This window comes from Petromyzon marinus, chromosome 56 (genome assembly GCF_048934315.1).
Source record: "Petromyzon marinus isolate PM22_M1 ecotype Great Lakes invasive population chromosome 56, UKy_Petmar_22M1.pri1.0, whole genome shotgun sequence".
Lineage (NCBI taxonomy): Eukaryota > Metazoa > Chordata > Hyperoartia > Petromyzontiformes > Petromyzontidae > Petromyzon > Petromyzon marinus.
The window spans coordinates 5,783,038-5,798,222 of NC_133722.1; the positions used below are offsets into that span (position 1 = coordinate 5,783,038).

At 48.2% G+C, this 15,185-nt stretch overlaps 1 protein-coding gene across 1 annotated transcript in view; it reads left to right on the forward strand.

Annotated features, from left to right (window-relative positions):
• The first annotated feature begins 325 nt into the window (after positions 1 to 325).
• LOC116954711 (histone deacetylase 4-like) overlaps positions 326 to 15,185 on the forward strand; it is a 253,867-nt gene continuing 239,007 nt past the window's right edge. Inside the window, exon 1 of the mRNA XM_076052508.1 lies at positions 326 to 619. The gene's annotated coding sequence lies outside the window, so the exon portion shown is untranslated. The remainder of the gene's footprint in view (positions 620 to 15,185) is intronic.

Below are 15,185 nucleotides of genomic sequence, written 5' to 3' on the forward strand. Positions count from 1 at the left end.
CGAGAGCTATTTTTAACTCTCAACGCTTCACAGCGACCCCCATTATAAGAGTTCTATAATCTAGAGAATACGGTAACCCTGGCGACACGTTGGGGGGAGGGGCTTATGCACCCACTCGCCCCACCCCTCCAGACTCGACCCCGCCCCTTTTCGTCCGGACCTCGCCCCTCCGCCCCTGCCCAACTCCGGACCCCGCCCCTTTCCCCCGGACCCCGCCCATCTCCCTCCGGATCCCGCTCCTCTTCGCCCCGCCCCTCTCCCCCCGGACCCCGCCCCTCTTCTTCGCCCCGCCTCCCTTCTCACCGGACCCCACCCCACACACCAAAAAAAAACAATTGAAGCGGAGTTTGCCCGTCACCGGATTTGATAGCGCGGATAAGCAGCTATAGCAACCAATGGGCGCCTAATGCCTATGCGCGCTGCGTTATGTAAAGCGAGACGCAGGCATGGCCAGTGAGAGCATGGAGGCGGCTGCGTGTTAAAGAGAGGAGAGAGCGAGCAAGCGAGGTAGCGAGCGAGCTAGCGAAGAGGAACACGGACGAGAGGCAGGAGAGACACAACAAGAGCGGGACTACGCAAGCAGCCCCGTTGTTGGTGTCCGTGCGGGGCGGCACTCGAGGTAAGGAGGAGTGGTTGGGACGCCTCACGCAACGTCGATAATGTTTTTCTTGGGACCCTTCATTGCCACTATCAAAGTATAATCATAATAATAGGGTTTTTTTTACCCTTGCTGGCAATACAACGGGTGTTAAGACGTTAATAAACACCAAACGGAGGATGTTTTTTTTGTTTGTTTGCATGTTCACAAGTACGCGCGTGGTTAATGCAGACTTGTATCCTTGCAAAAGGTGTTAGAACATCTTAACACCTGTTTTAGTGCCAGAAAGGGTACAAATGTACTCTTATAGTGTCATTTCTTGTATATTCTCCGGTCACTCGGCGAGCCTACACACAACTTTACCTCAGAAACGCACCGTTAACGACGCTGCTGCTGTTGGCGCCTTGTACGGTACTTCTATGGTGCCCTGCTGCTGCTGTTGGCGCCTTGTACGGTACTTCTATGGTGCCCTGCTGTTGGCGCCTTGTACGGTACTTCTATGGTGCCCTGCTGCTGCTGTTGGCGCCTTGTACGGTACTTCTATGGTGCCCTGCTGTTGGCGCCTTGTACGGTACTTCTATGGTGCCCTGCTGCTGCTGTTGGCGCCTTGTACGGTACTTCTATGGTGCCCTGCTGCTGCTGTTGGCGCCTTGTACGGTACTTCTATGATTCCCCTGTTGCTGCTGTTGGCGCCTTGTACGGTACTTCTATGATTCCCCTGCTGTTGCTGCTGCTGCATGTTAATTAATGCACGGGGTGACAACGGCGGATGTGTTGTTCAATGTTATATAGCACCGTATTCTCCGGATTATAAGACGCAATCCCAAACAATAACAACACAAACTTGTGCCCAGGTGTCGGTAAAGTTTGCACAACGACAACCGCCATTCGCCACTAAGTGGCGGGGACGTCACCACGGCGCTTGTGCCAGGCTAGGTGCACGTTAAGGCCACGTGAAAGTGCGCCGAACGCCGGCTGGCAGGAGGAGGTCACGGGACAGACCCAGGTGCCCATGGGTTGACTAACCAACAACAACGACAACCGCCATTCGCCACTAAGTGGCGGGGACGTCACCACGACGCTTGTGCCAGGCCATGTGCACCTTGAGGCCACGTGGAGTGTCGAACGCCCGCTGGCAGGAGGTCACGGGGCAGGCCCAGGTGCCACGGGTCGACTGACTGAGATGCCTGGCTGATGGACCGACTGTGCCCCCCTACTGTGCCCCCTACTGTGCCCCCTACTGTGCCAATCACTATACCACGACTGAAATATCTGACTGACCAACAGCACACACACACACACACAGCTAGATGCTCACTCTATCTCTGTTGAGGCCACGTGAAACTGTCGAGCGCCCGCTGGCAAGAGGTCACAGGGCAGATCGAGGTGCCATGGATCGACTGACTTGAGATGACTTGCTGTGTTTTAGCGACCCGGCGCTCCGCTCGTTGTTGTGAGAGCGTCGCTCCTCTGCCCTCCGTTGTTGCTGGAGGGCGGCGACTGCCTCCAACCGCTCAGTAGCAAGCAGCGTCCTCTTACAAAGCACGGACACACCGGATTATACGACGCACCCTCAACTTTTGCTTGAAAATACGGGGATTGAGTGTGGAGTGACGTGCATCTTATAATTCGATATCGCTGCTGCAACACCCTTTTGAACTGGGCCGGGTCCTTCGGTTTTACCCCTCCACATTTAGAAACGTGCATCGAGATTACAGTATTTAGATTACTTTTGGTGCAAAAAATGTCCAAATAGATGGGAACTACTTTGTTGAGCTATCGTTTGCGGCGAGGATGCTTCTGAAAAGTAAGTTAATACCTCGGTAAGCTTTGCCTTGTAGGATGGGGGTGGTTTAGTTTTATTTGTTTGCGTTTGAGTGATTTGGTTACCTTTCTTGTACTTTGCACTAGCATCGTGGTTTTTGTACTGTTTATTGTTGTAACGTTCTTAGTCAAGCCCTGCCGGACATCTGTGATAAATAATTTTATAGCTCATCGGATTCCTTACAGTATATATGAGTATCCTGACTGTGGAACACGCGTTATGTCAACGTTATGGCATCTTAACTCGTCTACTGAATGTGTGGGTTCCTCCTCTAGACCCTGACTGACACAGGCTCGCGAGTGATGATATTGATTGGAGTCTAACCTGGCTAAATCAGGGATTCTATAATGAGATTGAAAGGCACGCACACCTGGTTAAATATTGTGGCTATATGATGCATTTTATAATTAATATTAATTTGCATCTAACTTCGTCAAATAAAGCACTCGACAATGAGATTGAATGGGGTCTTCCCCGTGGTTAGATTATAAGCGACGTTACAATGAATGTTAATTGGGGTGTTACCTGGTTAATTGAAAGATGTTATGGTGAATTCGAATTGCATAATGACCTGGTCATACAGGGGAATTACGTAAGGAGGTCGATTGGTGCGAGTCGATGACTTATGGAACGAATACCATTAGGGGTCGTATCCGGTTATATAATATGGCTGAACGATTCATCGAATTAAAATCGAAATCGCAATTTTAAACAATGCCAATAGCAGATGGCAATTGCTGCGATTTTTGGCGTTTTGAAAAGTCCTATTACTTTCTTATTGGAATTGTTTTACTTTTTATTATTTTTATAACTTTATTTAACTTAACCATTGTTCTATGTTTGTTCTATTTCAATATATTTTTTAAAATAGATACATATTGGAAGCAATTAATATATTTTAAGTTCTCATCCTTGCATTAGAATACTGTATATAGAGCAGTTCATATGTTGATGGTATAATGTGGTAATGCTCCATCACATGTTTTAAATCTATTACACAGTGAATATTGAAGTGAAGCTTGACTTTAAAAAGTTTTTTTTTCTATCACAAATCAAATCGCAATATCTATCAGAAAAATCACAATTAGATATTTTCCCCAAATCGTTCAGCCCTATTATATAAGGACTTTTAATGGGATTTAAACGGGTAGCTTAATTAGTTAAAACGGATTTCCTGTATTGAAATTTCAACGGAGACTTCTCATCATTCTCATTGCATGAAGGCCGTTATAATTACTGCAATCTCAGTGGCGCAATATCTTGCACGAGTTGGAACGTTTGCCATCGCGAATCCGAGAGCGGGATCTCACGCCACGCTGTGCCGAAGCACTTTCACTTGCAACCCTCAGTGGAATTGCAAGCGTGCGCGTATGGAGCACGTGTTTGTCATGAATCTCATTGAGATTATTTTTTTTCCTCGTCCAAAGCACATCTTTTCTTTGTGAAGGGCCATCGTCCGAAACGTCGCCTGTTTAATATGTGCTTCCTCTTCGGGGCAGTGTTATTGACGGATGTTGAGTTCGTGTTTTTTTTATACTTGTGCATCACTGCAGGCGCAGCATCCATGCCGTGTCAACCCATACGGTTTACCCGCATTCTTGCACGGGGAAATTTAGTTTTCCGGTCCATACGGCGTACAGCCGTTTCAATACGGGCAAAAAATGTCTATATTTTTGTGTTTCTCCCTTGTGATGGGACTTTGTAGGATGAACGTTGACATTTATAAGGGCACAGGGTGACCAATAAGGTCTGAATTGGTCTGTAATTAGGTAGGCGCTGATAAGGGAGTTGACAGGTATGAGCATCGCACGTTTTTTTTCGTTCCATAAAAATTACATTGTGCCAGTTACAATCAATGACTTTGCTATCGTGAATCTCAATGGGCTCCCCAACTTGTTAAATAAATAAGGACGTGTTATAATCCGCTCTCTGTCGGCTCTCACCTTGCTCAAAATAATAGGGCATTCATAGCTCGGTGATGAATTCAGGTTTACGACCGCGGTGGTGGTGATGCGGTGGTGGCGATACGGGGTTTTGGGCGGTGAGAAGAAATCGTGGATCTTAAATGTTTATGAAGTTCCTGAGTTCTTTTGAGATGTGTAGGAGATAACAGCGCAGCAAGGTGGGTGTCAAACTGCGGACCGTATCGTAAACCCACTGTGCTCAGCGCTGCTTCAACGGAGGAGGAATGGCAAAACGAGACGAACTCTCTCTGCTGAAGCCCTCTCGTCCTGGCCAGTAGCAGACCCGTCAAGCTCCTGAACCACTGCCATACGCAAGAAGAAGACTGAGATACATGCAATGTGACTCGTAGATATACAGAGACTCGTAGAGACCCACAGAGATACATTATAGACAATTCAGAGATACAGTTGTCGCCATGCAACCCAAACTATGGACCGCACAGTAAACTCACTGTGGTCGCACTCCTTCAACGGAGGATGAGGAACACAACACAAACTCTCTCTGCTGAAGGCCTCTTGTCGTGGGCAGCAGCGTCACATCTCAAAATTGGCATCTAGCTCCCGAACAGATTGCCCTGCAGCACAAGATTAGAATAGCATTTTGTTGTATCTTGTACGAGAGTGGGTTGTCTCTGGATACTCCAGTTTACTTCCCACATGCTAAGCGCCCCTTAACTATAAAATGGCCAAACGTCTCAACTATCTTGAGACTCAAGTTGACGAATCGCCATCTGTTTCCTGATGGTGATTATTATTTTTCAAGAGCCACTCAGGCGCTTGAATCACATTATTATTAGTGTCACCGAGGTCTCACTAGGGTAAATAATGGTGTTGGAATCCAAATGGAATGTTGCCGAGTAAAATTCGATTTCGGTAGACATCTCTATGGGCTTATTGGCTTAAACAAAAACGTGTTAAGGGTATATTATTACAACAGTATCACAACAAGCCCTGTTTTCTAAATACTGTACGTTTTTTTATAAATCTATATATAATGTCCATCAACAGATATGCGTAACCACATGCTTCTAGCCACAACAGTGCCACTTATGTAAGTGGTCTTGGTTTCCAGAGCTAATAACATGTGTGGCGGAGTGTCATCAAGGAAGTTTGCCACACTGCACTCTTGAGCCCCCTGATCTGAGTTCGATTCCCTGCCACAGCTAACGTCAGTGGCGAATTATATCTGAACCTGTCCTTGGCAACCTATCTCCTAATCCCCCCTGCTGCCACCATCACCACCACCTTTCATCAACCCACACTGCCCAATATGGCGAAGTATGGTAAAACAACCCCCATGAGCGATAACAGCATGGGGGAGCCTTGAACCAGCAGCACAATGATAAGGGCTGTAAACAATGAATACACGGTTGCAATGTGTATGTGGGTTTATATGGCGTCTTAAGTGCCATCACATCTCAAGACTGGGTAAAAATGGTAACTTTTTTTACACATTTAATGGGGGGACAAATCTGTCTCTGTTATTTCCCACAAAGCCAAGGTTAGTTGTATGAGGGTTCTCGTGCGGGATTGTAAGTGGTTCCCACGGACGGACGGAGCGGTGACGCGGCCCAGCGGCAGCGCGTTGGCCCGCTTGTTGCGGACGCTTACGCTGCTTGTTACCGCCGTGCGTGCATTGACCATGATCGCCAGGGCGCTGTCTGCTTCACGGTGCCTTCGAAAGATCCCGTGACTTGAGTCTGTCATTCGAAAAGAGTGCCGTTGTGTGCCGGCGTCGTGGACTAAAGTTGTCAAATTTTATTAATTACACGTCACAACACCACCTGCTGCTGTTAATTTTCTGCACACCGTTTCTGTGATTAAAAAAAAGCGCGAATACTAAATGTGCTAAATTATTATTAATTATACTCACGCAGACAAATGCGTGTGCCTTGTGCATGGTGTGCAAGAAGTCCGTGTTTCAAGGGCTGCATTGACTTAACGTGGTGAGAACCGCAGGCTGCATGAAACATCGACAAATAACTATAGATACATCGAAGACAACTCTTCAGGAGAGAGACGTGAGAAATAGGAGGTTCATCTCTCTCTAGAGTAAGTCAATAGAGAACCACTTTGCGGAGATTTAACCTGCTTGTATAATGATAATAAAACGACTGGGTTTCTGTCGTAGGAATGTGGAATATCCACGGCTGGTTCAGAGGTTGGCGAAGATGAGTGGTGCTCGGTGCTTGTTGGCGCATTGAGACACGCGTTGACCTCTGGGCTGTTTGATAATGCAATGGAAGCCACGCACCGCTAAGTTTTCCCATGGTGACGTTTGCACACCGTGGCAGAGTCACACACAGGGCTTTTTACAGTGTTTAGATGCGCGTAGTGCGGCGGCGGCGGCAGCGAAGGGGTAACAACGCTCGTAGCCTCACAGCAAAGAAGCGCCTCGGTTGGATTTCCGACTCAGGTGCCTTTTCTGTGTGGAGTTTGTATATTCTGTCCCCCCCCTCTTCTGCGTGGGTTTCCTCCGGGTTCTATGGTTTCCTGCCGCAGCCAATGCAAAAAAAAAACGTACAATGTAAGTAAGTGGTGTTGGCCAAACATGCCCAATGCTGAAAAAAATACTGCAAATTACTTAATCGGGATTGAACACAGTAACGTATCCCCCTGCTGCAAAAAAAAATCTTGGCAGGATCCTCCTAAAAAAGAGCTTTGAGACTCAGCGAGGCTTCTCAGGGTAAACACGTAGCATAATAAAAATGCGGTTAAACAAAGAAATCTTTCCAGTGACAGCTCCTACTTATTTAGCTGTTGCTGCATGAGACAACTTTTTTTGTGTGCGATAATTTCTGTTGTCCCAACAATTAAACTCAGAGCCGCGTGGTTAACCACAACGCAGTAATGCAATAATTACCGTGTACAATTAATTGCAAATCCAACATTGGATACTGCCAGCAGCTAATCTTTTTCAAAAAAAGCTCCCCGGATTGAAGAGCAGCCTCTGTGTACAATGTGCATTGGTTGCCACACAACGGCTCGTTGGGCTTTGGCTCGGCCTCTAACACTCTCAGGCTCAGCTAAGGCGCGAGTCGCCTCGGTTGCTCTCGCACACGCACAAGAGTGAGCGGCTCGGCCGTGGCTCGGCTCAGGATCGCGTTTCACGTAAATCCTGAGCGTGGCCGAGACCGTTTCTCAGAGCCGGCTCTAGTTTAGCGCGTGGCTTCGAGTCTCCTCATTTGAGCCAGAGCCAAGTCTCAGCCGAGATGTGGCTAAGGGCGCCATGGTGGTGAGAATCTTTCCTACCTCGCCTGGTATACAGGAGATCGTGGTGTTTGATCCCCGACCCTGACGCCTTTATTTCTGGAGTTTGCATGTCTCTCTCTTCGGGATCATGTAGATTGTTCTCCGAGTCCTCCGGTTTTTCCCTCCACATTTATAATCAACGTGTTTTGAGTGTTTGGCTGCTATAAGTTTGCACGTGGTAATCCACTTCGTTGAGCTATCATGGTGGCTGACGTTTGAGGGTGGTGACACGGCTTGACAATGTACAGTCACGCTCTTTTGTATGCGTCCCCGCTGGAATCTTTTAATTTTTTTATGCTGCGCGAGCAAACGCAGCCACTCCACCGCTGCATAGAGTGAAGCACGCATGGGCGCGCGTACACTAGTTTGCAAACTGTAGCCATGCATCGTCACGGTGGAGGTATGAGGGCTTGCACTGACGACTCTTTTTTTTTTCCCCAATTGCACATCGGAACCATACGGAGATCTCCTTTCCGGAGCCAGGTCAGGAAGCACGGGTTGCTTTTCCACTGCACAGGCCAGAGCCGTGCCACTAACATCGCATGTAATGAATGAGTAAAAATGCGTGTAGATGACGTAGAGATATGCTTCTGGGGCCATCTGGAACGTGCTCTTCCTACCAATATAAGGAAGTCACTGGGTTCTTTGCACTTTTAAATCTTTAGAACTGCTTTTTGTGTTTAGTTTGTCCTTATCCCCCACCTCCCATTAGCACGGTTGGCTACGTACGGTGCGAAAGAAGTTAAAAAGTTAAACATACATACGTGTTCTCGTAATCATTGACATAATGGTGCTGTGTTTTAGTTGTACCACCTGACGTCGCACGCAATGAACACGTCACTAACCCTTGGCCCCGAGCAAGATTCTGACTTTTATGAGGCCGGCATAGTATGATGGCTCGGTAAAATGTTATCAGAAAACCACCCGTGCCGCGGTGGCCCTGCGCTGGCGCAGCACGGATGTGCAAGTGGAACAGGGGTAACAGGCTGAAGCGTTGGGAAATGTGCAGAAAATGAGTCTGTGAGCCCAGAGCAGATGTTTCATTTGAGCAGTTTAGTCAGAAGCGGAACAACTTACGTGGTGTTTTGTGTAATAAGATACAAATATATATCGTAAGCAATATCATGTGATTCTCTTTTAATCCTTATTCGGGAACTGACACCGCTGAAGTTGTGTTACTGTAGGTGATGCTAATATACACTGTGGTCTGTGGAATGGCATGGTTATTGCATTCACCGCTGGTGGTTTACGAGATCGCCAGCACTGCCCCGTGTATTTGCATGGGATATAACTTAAGCGATCTTTCGCCCGCGACCGGAAGGGATTCGACGTTAAATGTGACGGAGTCACCGTGGCATCATTCTGCCCCATAGGTGTTGTTTAAGGGACAGTGACGTCATGCAGAAAAGGTTGAAAGATTCTGTAGATCGATGGGGAACCAAACTTCCGGACGATTCTACCAATGAGCCGCGAGTCATCCTTCCGGAATATTTTAGAACCCCATCGGTTTCTATTGGACGTTACTTTTAGTCATTTTGGCTGGGGGAGACGGGGAAATTCGCAGAGGGAACAATCTTGTGGTAACGTCAACAGGATAAGCATTTTTTTGTTTTAAAATTTTTTTCTCATGCGACGTGCGGTGTTCAGGACCACAGAGTGTGACCGGGCTGCACGCTTGCAAATTATATATATTTGGGTGTTTGTCCGTCCATCATTTCACTTGTAACTTTTGAACCAAAAATAGTACAAAGATGAGTAATACACCAAAACATTCGCAAAACATTTCCCCTTTTCAACATGCACGCTGGCTTTTTGAGCTGGCCTCGGCTAACGTTTCGGGGAAGGCAACAATGTTTGACTGAGCGATTGGTTGGTTGGGGTTGCTCACGAGCGGTGTCTGCTGATGGATGGCTTTACTTGCAACATTTGAAACATCGTAATCATTGCATTGATGACATTGCACTGAACGTATATTTTGTCATCGTTACGCTGATTGTTTATCGTAAGATGTTGACATACTGCGATTGATATGTCGGAAGATGTTTGTTTTCATTTACCGTACTTATTTATTTATCCACCCATTAATTGACTTATTCATTTATTTACCTATTCGTCTACCCAATAATTTATTCATTTACTTATTTATCTACCCAGTAATTAACTTTTCTATTCAATAATTCATCTGCTTGTTTATTTATCTATCTATCGAGGAGAGTCTCACTTGAGTCACACGATTCTTTCAGGAAGGGTCCTGCATTGAGTTTTTTTTTTCTGAAATTTTTGATTGTCATTGAAAAGAACCCAGAATACGATGTGGAGGGTTTTTTGATGTTTTCAGCCAATTAATGATGAGTGTTGATTATACAAGTGTGAGGAAACTGAAGCACCCGGAGAAAACCCCCGTGCGCAAGGGGGCAACGCTCTATCCCCGTACAGATGGTGTTCAGTCCACTTGCTTTCCTGCCTTCTAGCGAGCCAGGGTATTTTGCCACCTCGACGCCCACGGGAAGAGAGTTAAGCAACATTGGAGTGATCCACCAACCCTGGATTGCACGTCACGTGCATATAGCCACCACTGCCCATCATCATTATCATCATACGAACAATGTACAGACCGTTGTGGATAAGGGCCCCCTGACGCCATGTTGCATATATGGGTGTTGTTTGACCACACTTCACCACCACGCTGGTCGTTGTGGGTTGGTGACGCATCATCTGTTGATTTTTTTTCTCGGCACGTGTGGTCGTTTTCACACTGCGATTGAAGTTGTGAAAGGATGTTTAATCCCGAGTCTGCTTGTAACTCGAGAGTCAGACCGGTTTACGAGGATGAGCCGCTGTGATTCCCCCACCCCTGGTCTCTTTCCTGTACGCACGGTCGTGGTGGCGAGGGACTGCAGTAGGCGCCGCTAGAGCTAGCGGAGGCCTTCATCCAGCAGTGGAGCGGGTACGTACACAGCGCATAGGATTCCCTCGTGCAGCACGTTGGAATTCCCAAACTCTGGCCTCTCGTGGTCCAGATATTTTCCAGGATTTGTATTTGTAAATGCTTTTGTTTTGAGTTATCAATTGCCTCCAAGGTGTGATACAGATTGTGTGAAGGTTTTTTGGTGTTTCATTTTAGTTGTGTTTTGAGTGGTGACACGGCTGTGCCGTGGCATGTTTGCCATTCGTTGCAGAGGTTCGCGGGGTGAGACCAGTGGCCACCCCGGTTAATACTGTGGTTGTCTTTATTAACCATAAACACGCAGCAAAAATCCCTTGACATTAATTCTTATCTTATCTAGATCCACATAGCGCCTCATTCCAAGGTGTTTTACATCAGTTTTTAAATTGTACATGAGATGATAGTGGTTGCGATTAAAGAGTGGGGTTATTCAACGTGGTAACGTAGTTATGATGACAGAAGAGGCAGGATAGGTTAAGGAGGGGTTGGGGTAGTGATAGGGGTTGGGGTAGCAGTAGCTGTAGTGATAGGGGTAGTGATAGGGGTAGGCCTGATCGTAGCTGGTGGGGCAAGGAGTAGCAGTCGGGGTAGTGATCGGGGTTGGGGTTGGCCTGCTCGTAGCTGGTGGGGCAGGAAGTAGCAGTCGGGGTAGTGATAGGGGTTGGGGTTGGCCTACTTGTAGCAGGGGGGGCAGAGAGTAGCAGTCGGGGTAGTGATCGGGGTTGGGGTTGGCCTACTCGTAGCTGGTGGGGCAGGAAGTAGCAGTCGGGGTAGTGATCGGGGTTGGGGTTGGCCTGCTCGTAGCTGGGGGGGGCAGGGAGTAGCAGTCGGGGTGGTGATAGGGGTTGGGGTTGGCCTGCTCGTAGCTGGTGGGGCAGGAAGTAGCAGTAGGGGTAGTGATAGGGGTTGGCCTGCTCGTAGCAGGGGGGGCAGGGAGTAGCAGTAGGGGTTGGGGTTGACCTGCTCGTAGCTGGAGGGCAGAGAGTAGCCGTAGGATGAGTGACGGAGAAGAGGGGTGAGTGGTTTTAAGGGAAGTGGAGTAGGCCGCCTGTGTGCCGTAATCGCGATCCGAATTTGACGGATTTGAAAAATGATTTCCACAAACGACCTAATCGAGTGAAGACACACAGCAACATCGCCCCTCCCCAACAACTGAAACTGCCGCAGACTACGACCGTCTGTGAAGCCACGGTGCCTTTCATGATCACCTTGCCTTCGTAACAATGTGTGCGAATGCCCAATTGTGTTCATGGCCTGATACATTTTTATCTTGAGACATTATCTGATGCTGCTGCTGTTGTTCCTGCTGCGTTGGCAGTGATGGACAAGTAAAATTGACACAAACAACTCGACACTTTCGTCAATAACACCGTGACATTAAGAAAAAAAACACAACATAAAAAAGCCCTCTGTGTTCTACGAAGAAGGGACATTACCTTGAATGTTGGCGATTGTATTTTTCTTTTAAGGGCCACAGTTTTTTTTGACAAATCTGAGTTTTTAATTATTATTATTCTGCCTTCCCGCACCCGTGAAGTCATTTGCACCATACTTCTCTGTGTTCACGCCTTAGGGCTCTGTTGCAAAACACACGCGTTCTCAGTGGGCTGTCACCCCGTTGTAAATAAAGTTACGAATAAAGTCGACGTCTCCACTTTATTTGTGGATTAATTTCCACGCGAATGTCCAAAAAAAAAATTCCAGCGTTTTTATATGTTGGTTTTGCTGCAGTTGGCACACTCGATTCTCGCAATCGAAAGGTCTCGAGTTCAAATCCCACGCCTATATGCGCTGCACATACAAGACTAACATCCCCCTTCTAGAGTTAAGACGTTGAATGAAGGCCGGCACCGCACACGAGGAGGTGGCCAGCACCGCACCCTACCGTCTTTGTATCCTCAGTGGCGATGTTTGCACTCCGCACCAGGTACTCATTTGAGGCTTAGTCGACCTAGGGGATGCCCAGGACCTGTTCAGATGATCGCCACTGTTATTGACTGTGAGCGGGAATCGAACTCGGGTCGCCAGGTTCGTAGCGCAGCGCGCAAACCGCTGCGCGACCGCTCCCCCCCCCCACACACACTCGCACGCATGTACACACGAAGCGCACACACAAGCACACACGTTAAATCTCAGTGCAATAAGCCTCCTGCTATCCTGTTGAGTGCATTCTCTGCATAGCCCGCAGCCGGTGCAATACCTGGGGGCAGTGAGGGAATTCGACCAGGTTCCACCGGATTCTAGAAACAAGCGGAGCCTTCTAAAAATAACAAGCATTGCGCCAAATATAGACTCAGGTGCAGAGATGTCCAGCGAGATACGGGGCCTCTCCGCCAGCGGTGCAGACAGACGCAATGCACTGTACGCACTGCACAGATAGTGTTGCTGCATGGCCATTCGCCACGAAGTGAGGGTGACGTCATCACGGCGCCTGTGCCAGGCCAGGTACACTTTGCGGTCACGTGAAGTGTTGAAGGCTCGCTAACAAAAGGTCTTGAGACAGACCCAGGTGTCATGAGTTTGCTGACTGAGATGACCGGTAGATGCACCAGCTGTACCCCCTACTGTGCCTATTTGCTGTATTTTAGCCGCCCGGCGCTCCGCTCGTTTTGAGAGTTGCTCCTCTGCCCTCTGTTTTTCTTCTGTCCTCTTTTGTCCAACTGCCCAGTGGCAGCGTCTTTCACGAGGCTGCTCCATAGAAGCCGATCTTGACACTGCTGTTACCAGTCGTCGTCAAGTCCACTCGGCTCCACATCCTCCCGTACCGCATCAGCATGACCAGACACACACACACGGGGCGTTTGTTTGGATTCCAGTTGAGAGATCAACGATATGTGGGTTACACTCCAGGTGCATGGCGTGAGAGTAGATTAAATTTTTAGATGTAAAATTATTATTATTTGCAGACCTGTGTGTATGTGTGTTGAACGTCTTTCGCACCGTATGTAGCCAACTGCTAATCGGAGATTGACATAGGTGTGACCTATGGTGATACATAGGTGAGACCTAGGGTGAGACATAAGTGAGACCTATAGTGAGCCCTATGGTGAGACCTATGGTGAGGCATAGGTGTGACCTATGTCAATTAGCTGCTAGGATTAAGGACCTCCCCATGCTGCGCAGTTCACGGCGGGGGGGGGGGGGGTTATGTGATGATACGTCATAATTGCTGGTAAGCGCCGCGCGTTGGTGAAGGGTGGTGGGGGGTTGATCAGCACCGATTGAGATATCTCTTTCGCCCACTGATGTTAGCAGGTGATTCGGAATCGAGCTCAGGTCACCCACCGACTTCGTGGCGCAGAACGCTCACCGCCGTGCCACCGCTCCACCCTCCCGTACGGCTGAACTGGTTGCCTCTCCACAAAGGCTCCCCGAGTCGTTAATTTATTTATTTGCTTTCCGGACATCTTGTACTCGTGTGATAATTGCGAATACCGTGCCGCATCATTCAATACGGCTTGAGCAATTGCCCGCAGTTATTAAACACACCCGGTCATGAAGCGATCTCATCTATTTTTTTTTTATTTAAATTTTTACTAACCACGATCGTCTTCAGCGCCAGCGTTGCAGCGCTCACGGTTGCATGCACTCTGCGGCCGTGGCTACTCTGTAACGGGCCTTGACGCAAGGGGGCATGCGGTGGTGAAGAAGCAAACCGTGGAGCATCTGTCCCGGTCCCTTGGCTCCCGGAGGAGCCGTGCACCTCGGAGGGGCCTCGCCAGGTGCTAGAGACCAGGCCACATGAACGTGAGCCATGGTCTATCCACTGCTGGTCACGTCATCATCACGTACCTGGCACTGGATAAACATCCACGTGACAGCGAGTTCGGTGCGATCTGGCTCGTTCCTCACCGCCGGCTTGTTTTCCCAACTTATTTTGTCGTAAAATACCTGAAGTGGAAAATTCTGAACGGGGTATTTCTTAAAAGTAATTGGCCCCGGGAGATTTTATATTCTAGGCTTAGGTCTTCTCAGTAGGCATGAATTAACATTACTCTAATACCTCGATTTACGTCTTCTCCCCACCTGCCCCCCCCCCCTTTCCGTCGTTTTTCAATTACATCGTCGCTTTATTAACCCTTTCTCATTACAATGACGTACGTGTACATAATCAGTTTTTCTTCTGATTCCAGTCCGATGACGTACGTGAACGGCGTCAGAACGGAACCGGGAAGAAAAAATAAAATAAAATAACTTTATCGGTACCAAGGCTCCCACAAGGCCATGCGGGAGGGCATTTGGCACAGTGTTGGCACTAGCCATCACAGAGTGCGGTCGTGTCCGCGGTGAGTTCAATGTCTTTAAAAACAACGGCGCTACGTCCCCCTAAGTAAAATTAACGCCGAGCCGTGTATGCGTTCCAAGATTGAGCGGTGAACGGGACACCCACCCTGCAACTTGCAGGTGTCTCGGAATGTGAATGGTGAAAGGGTTAATACCGCGACCTGATTTGCATCGCCTCGACCCACATGTACGTCGCTAACAGCACGTCGCTGACAGCCTTTGCCTCCACCACCGTACCCTGTTAAATCTCTTTGCTTGACGTCGTTTCCATATTCGTCGTCACACCTTTTAAGGAACGCATCGCCGACGTAAACC